At 41.3% G+C, this 17,131-nt stretch overlaps 1 protein-coding gene across 4 annotated transcripts in view; it reads left to right on the plus strand.

The window, feature by feature from the left end:
• SRC (SRC proto-oncogene, non-receptor tyrosine kinase) overlaps positions 1-17,131 on the plus strand; it is a 150,203-nt gene that overhangs the window by 19,886 nt on the left and 113,186 nt on the right. For all 4 annotated transcript variants that reach the window (XM_072631535.1, XM_072631528.1, XM_072631523.1 and 1 more), the window contains exon 3: positions 1,824-2,006. The gene's annotated coding sequence lies outside the window, so the exon portion shown is untranslated. The remainder of the gene's footprint in view (positions 1-1,823; positions 2,007-17,131) is intronic.

Below are 17,131 nucleotides of genomic sequence, written 5' to 3' on the forward strand. Positions count from 1 at the left end.
TGATCAATCCTAACTATGGTCCAATAGATCTGTCTCAATAACAAATGGTGCTTTGGTAGATGCTTCATAGAGTTCCACCCACATGGAGGTAACTCTTCAAATAGGGACAGAAGGAGGAAGTTTAAACATTTGCAGCCATTTGTTATGTGGGAGTAGTTAATTTTCATTCCCAGAATTTGGGGTTTATTCTGTTATGGATCTTCTACCACTGGGCCTCTAGTTTGTGCTATTCAGACTATGAACCTATATCAAGTTCAAGCCAAAGAGGAAGTTCATGAGACACGACATGAACTCACATAACTGCAGTTTGTCTCTGTGTCTTACCTTTCACCCTGGACCGTGATTTCCCTCTGCTGTACCCAGGTGTGGGGCCTTGCACATGGTCAATACCCAATAAATGTTTGTTGAATATCTAAATAAATGTGACTTCCCTAAGCCTCAATCAGTCAGTTTATTAAGTGTTTACTATGTACTGGGCAATACCTTAAGCCTTAGTGATATAAAGATAGTCCCTGTCCTCAAGGAGCTTAAATATTAGAATATGGAGACAAAGTGCATGCATATATGTGCACATGTGTGTACACATTATACAAAATAAATATAGAATGATTTTGGGAAGGGGAGTGCTAATGGACAGAGGAATCAGGAAAGGCTTTATGTTGAAGGTAGCTCTTGAGCTAAGTCTTAGGGTTTTTTCACGATTAATTTTTATTTTATTTTTTTCTCAATGACGTAAATATTTCTTTCCCTCTTTTCCTATTTCCTTGAGAAGGCAAGCAATTTGATATAAATTATACATGTGCAGTCGTACAAAACATTTTAATGTTAGCCACGTTGCAAAAGAAAAGGCAGACCAAAAAAAACCAAGAATAATAAAATAAAAAAGTATGCTTCAGTCTGCATTCAGACTCCATCAGTTCTTTCTCTGGAGGTGGATAGCATTTTTCAACAGAAGTCCGTTGGAATTGTCTTAGATCATTTTGTTGCTGACAGTAGCTAAATCATTCACAGTTGATCATCATACAGCATGGCTATTACCATATACAACGTTCCCCTGGTTCTGTTAATTTCTTTTTGCATCAGTTCATGTAAGTCCAAATTTTTCTGAAAGTATTATTTTGCTCATCGTTTCTTATAGCACAATAATATTCCTTCACAATAATATACCACAACTTATTCAGCCATTCCCCATCCTTTCAATTTTCATCCTTTCAATTTCCAGTTCTTTGCCACTACAAAAAGAACTGCAATACATATTTTTGTACATTTAGGTAATTTTCCTTTTTCTTTGATCTCTTTGAGATACAGATGTGATAGTGGTATTGCTGGGTCAAAGGTTACTCATGGTTTTATAACTTTGGACATAGTTGCAAATTGTTGAGCTGAGTCTTGAAAGATACTAAACCTTCTAAGAGGCAGAGAAGTGGAGGGAGTGTACTTTAGTCACTTTTAAGGTATGGCTAGTGCAAACACATGGAGGCAGGAGATGGTGTGTCCTATTTGAAGAACAATGTGTAGATCAATTTGGCTACATTCAAGAGTGTGTGGAGAAGAGGATATTGTCATAATCAGAGGCAGCTGGTGGTTCAGTGTATGAAGCACTGGGACTGGATTCAGAAAAACCTGAGTTGAAATCCAGCCTCAGATGCTTACTAGCTGGGCAAGTCGCTTAATCTCTGTTTGCCTCAGGTTTCCTCAGCTATAAAATGGATATAATAGTGGCACCTATCTCACAGAATTGTTGTGAGGATCAAATGAAATAATATTTGTAAAAAGTACTTAGCACTGGGCCTGGAACATAATCCCTCCCTTCTTCCTTACAGGTTGTTGAGTTTGTTCTTCGTTCTTGAAGAGGACCATGACATCAAGATAATGACATGACTTGCAGAAGACTTTGATTTGAGTGAGGAAGGGCTGTGCAAGGTCACCAGTCTCACTTTCTCCTCCAGAGTCTTCTGGGTCCAGTGGTCTGATATTGATCAGGTCTTCCTTATAAGACTGAAAAGGTAAGAAGAGGCCAGGTTGTGAAGAGATTTAAATATCAAATAAACAGTTTATATTCTGTCCTAGAAGTGATAGAGAACCACTGGAGTTTATTGAGTAAGGGGCTGGCATGGTCAGACCTGGGCTTTTTAAAAAATTATTTTGGTGGCTATTCACAGGTTAGGTTGGAATAGGGCAAGATTTGAGCTAAGGAGGCCAAATAGGAAGCTATTCTAATAGCCTGGGTTTGAGGCAGTGAGGGCGTGAACATGATGGTGGCCATGTGAGCATGGAGAAAGGAACATAAATAATAGATGGTGTAGAGATAGAAACAATTCAAATTTGGCAACTGATTGGATATGTAGAGGGAATGAAAATGAGAAGTCAAGGATAACACTGAGGTTAGAAACCAAGGATACAATAATAATAATTAGCACTTCAAGGTTTGCAAAGCACTTTTATGTATGTTATCTCATTTGATCCTTACAACAGTCCTCTGATGTATATGTTACTGTTATCTCCATTTTACAAGTGAAGAAGCTGAGCTTGAGGGAAAGTAAGTGACATTCCCAGGATCACACAGCTAGTAAATGTTTGATTTAGGATTTAAGTTCCAGTCTTTCTGACCCCAAGGCCAGCATTCTAGGTACAGTGCTACCTAGCTACTAGGTGACTCCCTCAATAGAAATAGGAAATTTGGTAGAGTAGAGCATTTCTTTCTTGGCAAAGATAATGAGTTCTGTTTTAGACATGTAATTTGAGATGGAGACATCCAGTACAAAATGTCCAACAAGCAGTTGATAAAAGTGGGTCTGGGACTTGAGAGAGACTGGGGCTATAAATCTGGAAGGCATCAGCATAGAAGTATAATTGCACCCTTGAGAGCTGAGGGGAGCATGAAGTAAGAAAATGTGCAGAGAAAAAAGAAGAGTTCTCTGAACAGTCTTTATGTCCACCCATAGTTAAGGGTCATGACATGGATTATGAATCAACAAAAGAGACTGAGAACAAGTGGTTGAATAGGTAGGAGGAGAAAGGAAGCACAGGACCCAAGTACAGGTGACCTTTTCAGGGTGTTTGATAGAAAAAAAGGAGAAAAGTTAATAGGATTAGAGTTAGCAGGGGTAATGAGATATAGTCAGGGAATTTTAAGAATGAGGAGACTTGAGCATGTTTGAAGGCAGTAGGAAAGTAACCATTTGATAGTAAGATTTTGAATATTAGAGGTGGATATAGTGGGGGACATCTGTTGAAGAAGATGGGAGGGGAAGGAAAAAAGGGTAAATGTAGAGGGGTTTCCTTGTTAAGAAAAAGTTTCATCTCTTTATCACAGAGTTCACCAAAGGCAGGTAAGATGGAAGGTGATTTTAAGGGGTTGGGAACTGAGGAGGAGAGGAAAGAAAGCTCTTGGTGAATGACCTAGATTTTCAAGGTGGGGTGAGTTGGGGTGGGGATAAAGTATGGGAGGACGGCTTCAGATGAAATAATAAGGGGAGGGAATATGGTGGGAGATTCTAGAAGAGAAAATTAGGATCAGCTTCTTTTATTTTTTAATTTTTTTAAATTTATTTTTTAACTAATTATTTATTTATTTTAAGTTTTCAACATTCATTTCCACAAAATTTTGAGTTCCAAATTTTCTCCCCATCTCTCCCCTCCCTCCACCCCAAAACACCATGCATTTTGATTACCCCTTCCACCAATGTGCCCTCCCTTCTAACACCCCTCCCCTTCCCTTATCCCCATCTTCTCTTTCATCCTGTAAAGCAAGATACATTTCTATAACCCATTACCTGTATTTTTTATTTCCCAGTTGTATGCAAAAACAATTCTCAACATATGTTCCTAAAACTTTGAGTTCCAACTTCTCTTCCTTCCTCCTTCCCCACCTATCCCCACTGAGGAGCAATTCAATATAGGCTATATATGAGTAGTTTTGCAAATGACTTCCATAATAGTCATGTTGTGTGAGACTAGCTATATTTCCCTCCATCCTATCCTGCCCCCCATTTCTTCTATTTTCTCTTTTGACTTTGTCCATCCCCAAGAGTGTTTATTTCTAATTGCTCCCTCCTCCCATTTGCCCTCCCTTCCATCATCCCCCTCACCCTGCTTATCCCCTTCTCCCATACTTTCCTGTAGTATAAGATAGATTTTCATACCAAATTGAGTGTGCATGTTATTCCTTCCTTCGGTCAAATGTGATGAGATTAAGCTTTACTTTTTCCCTCTCACCCTACCCCCTTTTCCCCTCCATTGAAAGAGCTTTTTCTTGCCTCTTTTATGAGAAATAATTTGCCCCATTCCATTTCTCCCTTTCTCCTCCCAATATATTCCTCTCTCACCACTTAATTTTATTTATTTATTTTTATTTATTTTTTTATTTTTATTTTTATTTCTTTTTATTTAACTTTTAACATTTATTTTCACAAAATTTTGGGTTACAAATTTTCTCCCCTTTTATCCCCTCCCCCCCCCCAAACCCACGCATTCTAATTGCCCCTGTGCCAATCTGCTTTCCCCTCTATCCTCCCTCCCTGCCCTTGTCTCCGTCTTCTCTTTTGTCCTGTAGGGCCAGATAGCTTTCTTGACCCCTTAACCTGTATTTCTTATTTCCCAGTGGTAAGAACATTACATTTGATCCTAACACTTTGAGTTCCAACATCTTTAGCTCCCTCCCTCTCCACCCCTTCCCCTTGGAAGACAAGCAATTCAATATGGGCCAAATCTGTGTAGTTTTGCAAATGATTTCCATACTAGTTGTATTGTATAGGACTAACTATATTTCCCTCCATCCTATCCTGTCCCCCATTACTTCTATTCTCTTATGATCCTTTCCCTCCCCATGAGTGTCGACCTCGGATTGCATTCTCCTCCCCATGCCCTCCCCTCAATCCTCCCCCCACCTTGCTTGTGCCCCTATCCCCCACTCTCCTGTATTATGAGATAGGTTTTCCTATCAAAATGAGTGTGCATTTTATTCTTTCCTTTGGTGGAATGTGATGAGAGTAGACCTCATGTTTTTCTCTTGCCTCCCCTCTTTATCCCTCCACTAATAAGTCTTTTGCTTGTCTCTTTTATGAGAGTTAATTTGCCCCATTCAACTTCTCCCTTTCTCCTCCCAATATTTCTCTCTCACTGCTTGATTTCATTTTTTTTTTTGAGATATGATCCCATCCTCTTCAATTCACTCTGTGCACTCTGTCTCTATGTATGTGTGCGTGTGTGCATGTGTGTGTGTGTGTACTCCCACCCAGTACCCAGATACTGAAATGTTTCAAGAGTTACAAATATTGTCTTTCCATGTAGGAATGTAAACAGTTCAACTTTAGTAAGTCCCTTATGACTTCTCTTTGCTGTTCACCTTTTCCTGGTTCTCTTCATTCTTGTGTTAGAAAGTCAAATTTTCTTTTCAGCTCTGGTCTTTTCATCAAGAAAATTTGAAAATCCTCTATTTCATTGAAAGACCATTTTTTCTCCTGAAGTATTATACTCAGTTTTGCTGGGTAGGTGATTCTTGGTTTTAGTCCTAGTTCCTTTGACTTCTGGAATATCCTATTCCATTCCCTTCGATCCCTTAATGTAGAGGGTGCTAGATCTTGTGTTATCCTGATTGTATTTCCACAATACTTGAATTGTTTCTTTCTAGCTGCTTGCAATATTTTCTCTTTCACCTGGGAATTCTGGAATTTGGCCACAATGCTCCTAGGAGTTTCTCTTTTTGGATCTCTTTCATGCGGTGTTCTGTGGATTCCTTGAATATTTATTTTGCCCTCTGGTTCTAGAATCTCAGGGCAGTTTTCCTTGATAATTTCATGGAAGATGATGTCTAGTCTCTTCTTTTGATCATGGTTTTCAGGTAGTCCCAGAATTTTTACATTGTCTCTCCTGATTCTATTTTCCAGGTCAGTTGTTTTTCCAATAAGGTATTTCACATTATCTTCCATTTTTCGAATCTTCTCGCTATGTTCTGTGATATCTGTCTTTCTCACAAAGTCCTTAGCGACCATCTGTGCCATTCTAGTTTTGAAAGAACTATTTTCTTCAGTGAGCTTTTGAATCTCCTTTTCCATTTGGCTAATTCTGCTTTTGAAAGCATTCTTCTCCTCATAGGCTTTTTGAACCTCTTTTGCCAATTGAGTTAGGCTAGTTTTCAAGGTGTTAATTTCTTCAACATTTTTTTGGGTCTCCTTTAGCAGGGAGCTGATCTGCTGTTCATGCTTTGACTTCATGTCTCTCATTTCTCTTCCCAGCTTTTCCTCCACCTCTCTAACTTGATTTTCAAAATTCTTTTTGAGCTCTTCCATGGCCTGAGCCCATTGGGTGGGCTGGGACACAGAAGCCTTGACTTCTGTGTCTTTGCCTGATGGTAAGCATTGTTCTTCCTCATCAGAAAGGAAGGGAGGAAATGTCTGTTCTCCAAGAAAGTAGCCTTCAATAGTTTTATTTCTTTTCCCTTTTCTGGGCATTCTCCCCAGCCAGTGACTTGACCTCTGAATATTCTTCTCACACCCACCTCACCTCCTGGTCCTCCCAGCCAGCGTTTGGGGACTGAGATTCAAATGCTGCTTCCCGCCTTAGGGCTTTTGGCGGGGGCAGGGCTGCTATTCAGTGTGAGAATTAAGTTCAGATGGTCAGGTCGGGGCAGGGCCGCCTCTCAGGCTCTGTTCCCTCAGGGGGTTTATGCACAGACCTTCCACAATGGATCCAGGCTCCCGCCCGCTTGGGGAGCCCCTGTCTGCAGCCACCTCTCAGCTTCTATCTCCCGGGGGGGCCCAAGCCATGGGGGCACCCCACTCCCCTCTCGACCCGCCAAAGAGACTCTCTGACCGACCCTCGTCACCTGTGGGTGGGGGGGCTTGTGCTGCCGCTGGAGATCCCGTCTCTGAAGCCTGCTCGGATCTGTACCTCTCGGAGCCCCGGCCGCTGCAGGTCTGGACTGGGCTCCGCGTCTGCAGCGCGACGGACCTTTTGCGAGAGGTTTGCAGGTCCCTCTGTGGGTGGAGGGACCCGCGTGGCCGCTGGAGATCCCGTCTCCGCAGCCCGCTCGGATCTCTTCCCCACGGTGTCGCGGCTGCTGCAGGGCTGCACTCAGCTCCCAGTCCCAGCGCCCAGTCCGCAGCGCAAAGGACCCCCCGTGAGAGGTTTGCAGGTCTCTCCGGAACAGAAATCTCCCTCGCTCCAATATTCCGTGGCCTCTGGGTGCAGAATTCATGGTGAGTTGGTTCCCTCTAGCCGTTCTGTGAGTTGTGGGTTCGGAGCTATGTGTATGTGCGTCTTTCTACTCCGCCATCTTGTCTCCGCCCCCACTTAATTTTATTTTTTAAAATATCATCCCTTCCTATTCAACTCACCCTGTGTTCTCTCTTTCTATGTATGTGTGTGTGTGTGTGTGTGTGTGTGTGTGTGTATGTGTGTGTGTAATCCCACCAACTACCCAGATACTGAGAAAAGTTTCAAGAGTTACAAATATTATCTTTCCATGCAGGAATGTAAACAGTTCAGCTTTAGTAAGTCCCTTATGATTTCTCTTTCCTATTTACCTTTCCATGCTCCTCTTGATTCTTGTGTTTGAAAGTCAAATTTTCTTTTTAGCTCTGTTCTTTTGATCAAGAATGCTTGAAAGTCCTCTGTTTCATTAAATAACCATTTTTTCCCCTGAAGTATTATACTCAGTTTTGCTGGGTAGGTGATTCTTGGTTTTAATCCTAGTTCCTTTGACTTCTGGAATATCATATTCCTAGCCCTTTGATCCCTTAATGTAGAAGCTGCTAGATCTTGTGTTATCCTGATTGTATTTCCACAATACTCAAATTGTTTCTTTCTAGCTGTTTGCAATATTTTCTCCTTGACCTGGAAACTCTGGAATTTGGCTACAATATTCCTAGGTGTTTCTCTTTTTGGATCTCTTTCAGGAGGTTATGAGTGTATTCTTTCAATATTTATTTTGCCCTCTGGTTCTAGACTATCAGGGCAGTTTTCCTTGATAAATTCATGAAAGATGATGTCTAGGCTCTTTTTTTTTATTATGGCTTTCAGGCAGTCCCATAATTTTTAAATTGTCTCTCCTGGATCTATTTTCTAGGTCAGTTGTTTTTCCAATGAGATATTTTATGCTATCTTCCATTTTTTCATTCTTCTGATTTTGTTTTGTAATTTCTTGGTTTCTCATAAAGGCATTAGCTTCCATCTGCTCCATTCTAATTTTTAAAGAACAATTTTCTTTGATGAACTTTTGAACCTTCTTTTCCATTTGGCTAATTCTGCTTTTTAAAGCATTCTTCTCCTCATTAGCTTTTTGGACCTCTTTTGCCAGTTGAGTTAGCCTATTTTTAAAGGTGTTATTTTCTTCAGCATTTTTTTTGAGTCTCCTTTGGCAAACTGTTGACTCACTTTTCGTGATTTTCTTGCATTGCTGTCATTTCTCTTCCCAATTTTTCCTCCACCTCTCTTACTTGACTTTCAAAATCCTTTTTGAATTCTTCCATGGCCTGAGATCATTGCATATTTATTTTGGAGGTTTTGGATGCAGAAGCCTTGACTTTTAGGTCTTCCCCTGATGGTAAGCATTATTCTTCTTCATCAGAAAGGCTGAGAGAAAATACCTGTTCACCAAGAAAGTAATCTTCTATAGTCTTATTTTTTTCCCTTCTTTGGGCATTTTCCCAACCGGTTACTTGATTTTTGGGTCCTTTGTCAAGAATAGGGTATACTCTGGGGACCTGTAAGATCTCAGTTCCTCCAAGGTGGCACGATTAACCCTGCACACTGGTCTGGGAACAACAAGAAACTTTTCTGCCCAGAATCTGAGAGTAGTAGAATTTCCTCTCCACAACCACCTCCAGTTCCCCCTCGTCAGCACTCTGGTCTGAGAGTCAAATCAGCTGCTCAATTCCCCCAGGGGCTTTAGGGGGAGGGTTCCCAGGGCCAGACCACCACTCAGTGTGAGATTCAGATCAACTGCTCAATTCTCCCAGGGGCTTTAAGCTGAGGGCTCCAACAATGGATGCTGGCTGCTGCCCGCCTCTGCCACCGCTGCCTGGGGCTGGAGCTTGGGGGGAACCCTACTCCCTTCTCACCTAGCTGAAAAAGCCCTCTCACTGACCTTTGTAACTGCCTTTGCCACCTGTGGGTTGAGGGATCTGAGAACTTTTGCTGCTACTGGGGATTCTGCCCCTGAGGCCTTCTCAGTCCTGCTCCTCCTGTTGCCACGTGGCCAAGACTGGGCTGCGCTCTGCTCCATGTCTGGTGTGACAGACCTTTCCTGTTGGCCTTCCAGGTTACCCTGGGCTGGAAATCTCCTTCACTCTGTCATTCTGTGGTTTCTACTACTCTAGAATTTGTTGAGAGTCATTCTTTACAGGTATTTTATGGGCTGTGGGGGAAGAGCTAGAGTATGTGCAACTTTCTACTCTGCCATCTTGGCTCCACCCCCAAATCAACTTCTTTTAGAGAGGGATAGAGAATTGAAAAAGGAAGGAGACAATCTTTAAGTGCTTGATATATGCAAAACACTTTGTTTAAGCCCTAGGAATATATAGACTATATACAAATAGAAATGTAAGGTGGCCCCTGCCCTCAAGGAGCTCACTTTCTGTTGGTGGAGACAGCCAATATGGAAGGTTTCAGATGCTAGTCAGCGGGAAAGGTTTGATGGTCCTTTAGGTGCGGCAGCAAAGCAAATAACAATGACTCTTTCTTAATGTCTTTTCCATTGATGAAATCATATTAATTTACGATGTTGAACCATTTCAGATGCCAAAGACTTTGGTGGCAACAACTTTCTTTCCTGGGTCTTTAGTAGCTGGAGCTATGGTATCTACAGGAGTTTTGCCAGATTGTATCTTCCTAGGGGTTGCTTTCCAGATTGATAGCTGAGGACACTGGGCTGAAAGGACCCCACCTGGGCTGTCTTCATTGAGGTCTGAGGGTAAGTGGTGGTCAGAGTGGTGGTAGTGTTTTGACTTAACCTGGCAGATGTTGTCTCTTGTCTCCCAGTGTACTTTGTTGCTTCAGCTAGGCCAACTGGCTTGACCCAAGTATGGTGGATGGTTGGCCATCTAAATGGGATTGCTAATTCCCTCTCCACTTCAGTTGCTTTCCCAGATGATCCCCTTGCGGGATGGGCTGGAAGTAGATCTGGAGGGTGCTGCCACTCCCAGAGATTTTGTCCTTATCTGCTAGTTCCTGGCAATGGAAGTATAAAAGTATTACCTTGCTGCTCAGAAGCCCTAACTGAGATTAAATAATCCAGTCCTAGCTAGCATACCTAGGCAACACAGTTGCATGACTTCCTCTAACTCCATTTAGACGTCTATGAGTAGGAGTGGAAGATGCAGATGGTGGGCACAATTCAGTGTTGATGTTTGGCAAGGCATGAGTACATTATGACAGGGGAGTGAGGAATTTGAGAGTAGAGGTTAGTATGGAGTTATACTAGTTCACTAAAACATTGAGATTAGGAAGGCAGAAAGTGTTTTCATACCTGGGGAGATGGCCTAGCCCAGAACTAAGGGATGGAGAGTTTACAGGTCACAGCAAGGACAGACAATAGATTTAGGAAGAGTAAGACAGAGGGAGTGATAGAATGATTGGAGATTGTTATCAGTTAGATGAAGGAGCTTGAGAGTTCTTGATTATGAGATTGGAGCACTTGTGGGTGATGGCAGGATCCTGAGTAGAATCACCTGTATGAAGAAAAGATCATGGGAGTTGGGGAGATTGAAGAAGTGGGAGGTTAAAAGTATTTGAGGGAACATCAACATATAAGTTGAAGGCTCTTATTATGAGGGCAGAAATTAAAGTAGAGATGAGATACTGTGTGCCAGGTACTCATTGAAAAAAGCTCCCCCTAGGGGTCAGCTAGGTGGCGTAGTGGATAGAGCACTGGCCCAGAAGTCAAGAGGACTTGAGTTTCAAATCTGGCCTCAGACACTTACCAGCTCTGTGATCCTGGGCAAGTGACTTAACCCTGATTGCCAACCCCCCCAAAAAAAACAACAAAAGAAAGAAAGAAAAAGAGGGAGGGAGACCAGCCAAGCTGAGGATCTAATGAAGCACTTTCCCCCTATATTAGCTTAATTTGAGGCATGAATTAAAGTCTTTAACACTTTATCCTGCATTCATCTCCCCATACAAAGACCAAGTGGCCTCTACCATTGTTGAGAAAGTAACAAATTCTGATTATTATCTTTATTCCCTGGGTTCTGTTTAAATTTCAGAAGTGTCATTCTCTTTATATAGTAAGAATTCCACTCTAGAATGTAAGATTTCTCTATACACTAAGTAATTATAGGCTGATAGATCTGGAAGGGCCCTTAGAAATCATCTGGTCCGACCCTGAGTTGTACAGAGGAGCATGTTGAAGACAAAGAAGAGGGCATATCTTTCTGAAAGTAAGGTAGAGAGACCAACAAAGATGTTGGAGTAGGAGGAGACAATATAGTTCAGCTGTCTGTATAGCTACTTGAACAATAATCTAAGAAGTGAGTCGTGATAGAGAATTCAACAGAGAAACTGCAGTGGGTCATCTTTCCAGCCCAGGATCACAAATTCATCCTACAGGTAGAAACTCAGGACCAGAACTGTGAAATGGGTGGGCCAGGATCCTAGAGCTCAGAGCTAGATCAGTAGTGAAGGGATGCACAAAACTGATCCTCACCTCAGCTCTATCCAATGCCAGCAGCTCAGCAACTTGAGGGGCCAAGAACACAGACTCAGAATATGGAACTAGGCCAGCAGCTCAGGGAAGTAAAAAACTGATCTGGGACACAGTCCTGTTCCTTGTCTGCCCAGATCAACAGAAATTGTTGTCCAGAAGGGTTGAGAATGGGAACTCAGTGCTCAGAAACTTCAGTCAGGGGTCACCCAGAGCAAATCATGGGCTTTTGGGCCTGGGGTAGGATTGTGCTAGAGGGCCCAGGATCAAAGACTCACCTCTAGAATCCTCAGCTAAGCCAAGACAATACCAGGTTGCCTAGAGCAAGTCACTGGAGGAATGACTAAAAAAAGGTTAGAGACATGAGGCATGGGATAAAGATATAAACCCAGAAGAAGAAAGTAACTCCTAAGTACCTATAAACAAATCCTCAAAGAAAATCACAGCTTGATCTCAAAATAAATTAGAATTCCTAGAAGAATTGATACAAGAGTTACAAAATGTGGCTGCTTATTCAAGTGGTCCCACTCCCTCTCATCTCCTCCAACACATTGCTCCTTCTATTATTCCCACTCTTTCACTTATTTTCAATCTCTTCCTCTCCCTCTCTACTCACTTCTACTGCCTTCAAATATGCCCATGTTTCCCCTGAAAAAAGCCCTCACTTGATCCTTCTATTCCTACTGTCATCCTGTATCTCTTCTATCCTTTGAAGTCCTTTTTGGAAGGGCCATCTACAATTGGTACCTCCACTTTCTCTCTGCTTATTCTCTTCTTATCTCTGTAGAATCTGTCTTCTGACCTTATCATTCCACTGAAACTGCTCTTTCCAAAGTTGTAAATGATCTCTTAGTTGCCAAATCCAATTATCTTTTCTTCCTTCTTATTCTTTTTGACCTCTGCAGCCTTTGACACTGTTAATCACTCTATCTTCGTTGATACTGTCTTCTCTCTTGAGTTTTCAGGACACTGATCTTCTCTGTCTTCTTGCTGAACTTTCCTCCAGATCATACACCCTAACTTTGGGTATCCCTCAGGGTTTGATCCTGAGCCCTCTTCTCTTCTCCCTTTATTGTACATTATTGGTGATCTCATCAGTTCCCATGGATTTAATTACTATTTCTATGCTGATGATTCTCAAATCTACCTTTCCTGCCCCAATCTCTCTTGTGACTCCAATCTTGCATCTCCAACTACCTTTCAGACTTCTTGAATTAGATGTCCATTAAGCATTGTAAACTCAAAACAGTACTCATTAACTTTCCTTCTAAACCCCTTCCCTACTCCTACCTCCCTACCACCTTCCCTATTACTGTAGAGGGCAACAACATCCTTTCAGTCTCCCAATTTTGGAGTCATCTTGGATTCCTTTGTCTCACCTCCCTATATCTCATCTGTTGCCAAGGCATGCTGATTTCACCTTTGTGGCATCTCTCAAATACACCCCCTTCTGTCCTCTGATACTGCTACCACTTTATTACATGCCCTTATCACCTTATACCTTGATTATTGCAATAGTGTGCTACTGAGTCTGCCTGCTTCTAATCTCTCCCTATTCCAATCCATCCTCATGGCTAACATGCAGATAATGTCTCCCACTCAATAAACTCTAGTGTCTTCTTCTTGCCTCTAGGAGTAAATACAAAATGCTGTATTTGACATTCAAAACCCCTCATAACCTAGCCCCCTTCTATCTTTCCAGTCTTCTTATACCATACTCCCCGATACATACTTTTCAATCCAATAACACTGGCCTCTTGGCTGTTCCATGAACAAGATACTCCATCTCTTGGCTCTGGACATTTTCTTTGGCTGTTCCCCAGGCCTGGAATGCTCTCCTTCTTCTGCTCCAACTACTGACCTGTCTTGCTTCCTTTAAGTTTCAATTAAAATCCCACCTTCTACAGGAAGCCTTCCTTAACTCCTCTTCATTCTAGTGTTTTCCTTCTTTTAATTATTTCTTTATTAGCCTGTATATAGCTTGCTTCATGTGTATTTGTTTGCATATTGTCTCCCCCATTAGATTGTGAGCTGCTTAAGGGCAGGGAGTGTATCTTTTGGTATCTCCAGTGCTTAGCACAGGGCCTGGCGCATAGCAGGTACTTAATAAATATTTATTGAAAATTAGTTAAAATTGATACTATAAGTGAAGTGAGAATGATAGAGAAAATAATTGGAAAAAAAATGAGAGCTATGGAGATAAACCTTAGAAGGAGAATTAAAAGCTTAGTACAAACAAGAGGTACAGAACCTTACCCAAATAACAGAATTCCTGAAATTAAAATGAGCCAAATAGAACACAGTTATCTAGAAGTCATCCTATATTCTTCATTGTCTCTCACCTCCCCATATCCAATCCCATGAGACAATATGAAATATTTAAATAAAGTCAAAAGATTAAAAAATAGAAAAATGTCAGATATATAAAGAAAAATAATGGACCTGGAAAATATAATCAAGAAAAGATAATTTAAGAATCCTTGAACGACTTAAAAGCCTAGATACCATATTTCAAGAAATCTTGAAAGAAAATTGTCCAAATCTCTAAGAACAAAAAGACAAGGAGAAAATAGAAAGAATCCATTGGTTATTTCCTGAAAGAAACCTCAAAGGTAAAAGTGTCAGGCATTTTATAGCCCAAGTCCAGAGCTTCTGGGTCAAAGAAAAAATACTACAAGCCAACCAAAAAAGAGCTTGATTTCTGCTCATTTCACTTTGCATCAGTTCATACAAGTCTTCTCAAATTTCTCCAAAACTGCCTCCTCCATAATACAGCCCAGTAGCATTCTAGCACCTTCATATCCCGTGATTTGTTCAGCCATTTTCCAAATGATCAGAACTCCTTCATTCACCATTCTTTGCTACCACAAAAAAGGCTGCTATGAGTATTTTTGTACATATGGGTTCTTCTTTCTTTGAACTTCACCTTGGACTGATGTAAAGTGAAGTAAGCAGATCTAAGGGTACAGTTTGTGCTATGATAACACCATTGTAATAATGAACAATTTTGAAAGACTTAAGAAGTCTAGTTAACACAATGATCAATCATGATTCCTCAGGATTGAAGATTTAGAAGGTTGACTATCACCTACTAAAGAGATGCTGAACTAGATATCTATAATGAGATTTACATTTTAGCAGATGGCTAATGCAGGAATTTGTTTTTCTTCACTATGCATATTTGTTGCAAGGACTTTGTTTTTTCTTCTTTTTCTGGAAGGAAGTAGAGTGGAGAGGTGATAGGTGCTTATTAATCGAAAATAGTTTTAACTTAAAGAAAAAGGAGGAAAAATGTTACTTTGAAAACCTCATGGGAACATAGGTCTAAACCTGAGAGTTAGTAGATAACAGCACCTAGGTTCTGAATTGGCTGACAAATTTGTATAAGATGAACCTCAAAGAAGTTGCTGAGTGATAGTGGTAGAGGAAGAGTCTGAAAGTAGCACTGGGGAGCTAGGAGTAGTCTTCCTCCTACTTCAGGACCAGCTAGGAGAGAGGAACAGAAAGCACAATTGATACTAGACAGGAAGGCTTAAAATTCAGTTCGATTCATTGGAACAAGGGAGCCAGAAGGAGAAAAGAGTGTGAGAAGAAGAGGTCTAATATGGAGGGAAGTTTGTGCATTTTAGAGCAGGACCAGCAGTAACTGAAAGGGCAGGCAAATGTGGAATGGAACTTCAGGGTAGATGAGAGATTGGGAAGCAGGGATTGGAGAGGGACTTGGTCTTTGGTAGTTTGGGATTCAGTACTTTAGGAATAGGGAAAGTAAAAGGGGATGACGGTTTGTTATGTTGGGAAATCACTGCAGACAAAGTATGGATAGGAAGAACTCTACTGATGAAGACAGTCTATAGGTTTGTGCCAGAGTCAGCTTGTTCTGGCTTGCTATAGCAGATTGTTAAATTTTCATTGTTAACATTTACACTTTGGAAACCAGTGAAGGTGAGTGGAATGTTCAGTCCCACATAACTACTCTCATCTCATAGTCTTTCCTCTCTGTCACATTCTTCTGGTCTCAGTGCCTTAGATATGAGTCCTGACGGTGTGGACCTTGGATGGGTGAGAAGGGGGTACACAGTAGGCAACAGCAGCTGCAGGAGTCAGGACTGGGCAGCCCAGTGACACAGACGTTATCTTTTTCCCTACTGCATCAATTCTACTGTCTGCCTTAAATTTAAAGCCCCCATACTCTGCTCCTACCTCAAGGAAAATATTCTCTGAGTCTCAAAATACTACATAAATATGAATTATTGTTATTTGTTATTGCACCTATCTCCTAAACCTGGGTAACAGAGGATGATAGAGTAGTAAGGACGTATATTTAGAGTCAAAAGACCTGGGTTCAAATCCTGAGTCTGTCACTATCTCCCTGTTTAACTTTGGACAAGCTATTTAACTTCTTCACTTTAGTTTTCTCTTCTGTAAGATGAAGGGCAGTGTGCCAGATGATGTCTGACTTCTGATTCTGTGACTCCCTAACATACACAGATACCTGTGAATAGAGCCAGGTCAGTGCCTTTGCTGCTGTCCCTCCTCTTCTACTGACCCTTTCACTTTTCTACTTCTCTTCCATTCCAAATTCTACTTCTTCTTAAGGTTCTGCTCAAGACTTACCCCTTCTAGGACACCTTCTTGAACCTGCTCACTTAGAATTTTCCCTTTAGGGAGCTTCCAACACTCTTTCTAGTTTAAGGTTAGTCTTGGCACTTTGAAAACCTCATAGGATACTAGGTCTAATCCTGGAGAGGTCCTCTGAGATCACTTTAATGAGGGATTTTTCTCTTTGGGGTGAATCTTTAGTTGTCTCTTGGGCATATATCTTATCTCCCCAGTTGCATTATTAGCTTCTTGAAGGCAGAGACATATATTCCAAGCCCCAGGTCCTGGGTTGGGTACATGGTAGACTCACACATATCACCAGGATTCAGACTCAAGGAAACATCAGTTTGGATCATGTTCAGATTGAGGAATATCTGCTCTTCCAATTTAGTCATTGTGACTCCATTTGGTCCATGCTAGTAGGTTTGGGTTTTTTTTTTTGGTCAAATTATAACTCAAAAGTATAGATATCCCTGATTCTTGTTTCAGTTCAAGTTGTTTCACAGTAGGCGCCTAGTATAGCAGTGTGTTATAGGGCAAGGCATCTAGTCTTGGGGCTGGAAAACTAGGTTGAAATTCTTTCTCTGGCACATATTAGTTGTATGATTTCTCTGGGTCTCACTTTCCTCATCTGCAAAGTGGAGATGGTAATCACACTTATCTCACAGAGTCTCCGTGAGGATCAAATGATATATTTGTAAAGACTTGTAAACATTAAAGCACCATACTTACTCTCACTGTCATCTTCATCATTATTGTGGGTGCAGTGGAAAGAATGCTGCATTTGTATGCAGAGTGACTTGAGATCAAATCCTGCCTTTGTTGTGTATTACCAAGGTGACCTTGAATAAATTACCTAACTTTTCTGGGCTTTGATTTCCTCATCTTCAA

This window comes from Notamacropus eugenii, chromosome 1, assembly GCF_028372415.1.
Source record: "Notamacropus eugenii isolate mMacEug1 chromosome 1, mMacEug1.pri_v2, whole genome shotgun sequence".
Classification (NCBI taxonomy): domain Eukaryota; kingdom Metazoa; phylum Chordata; class Mammalia; order Diprotodontia; family Macropodidae; genus Notamacropus; species Notamacropus eugenii.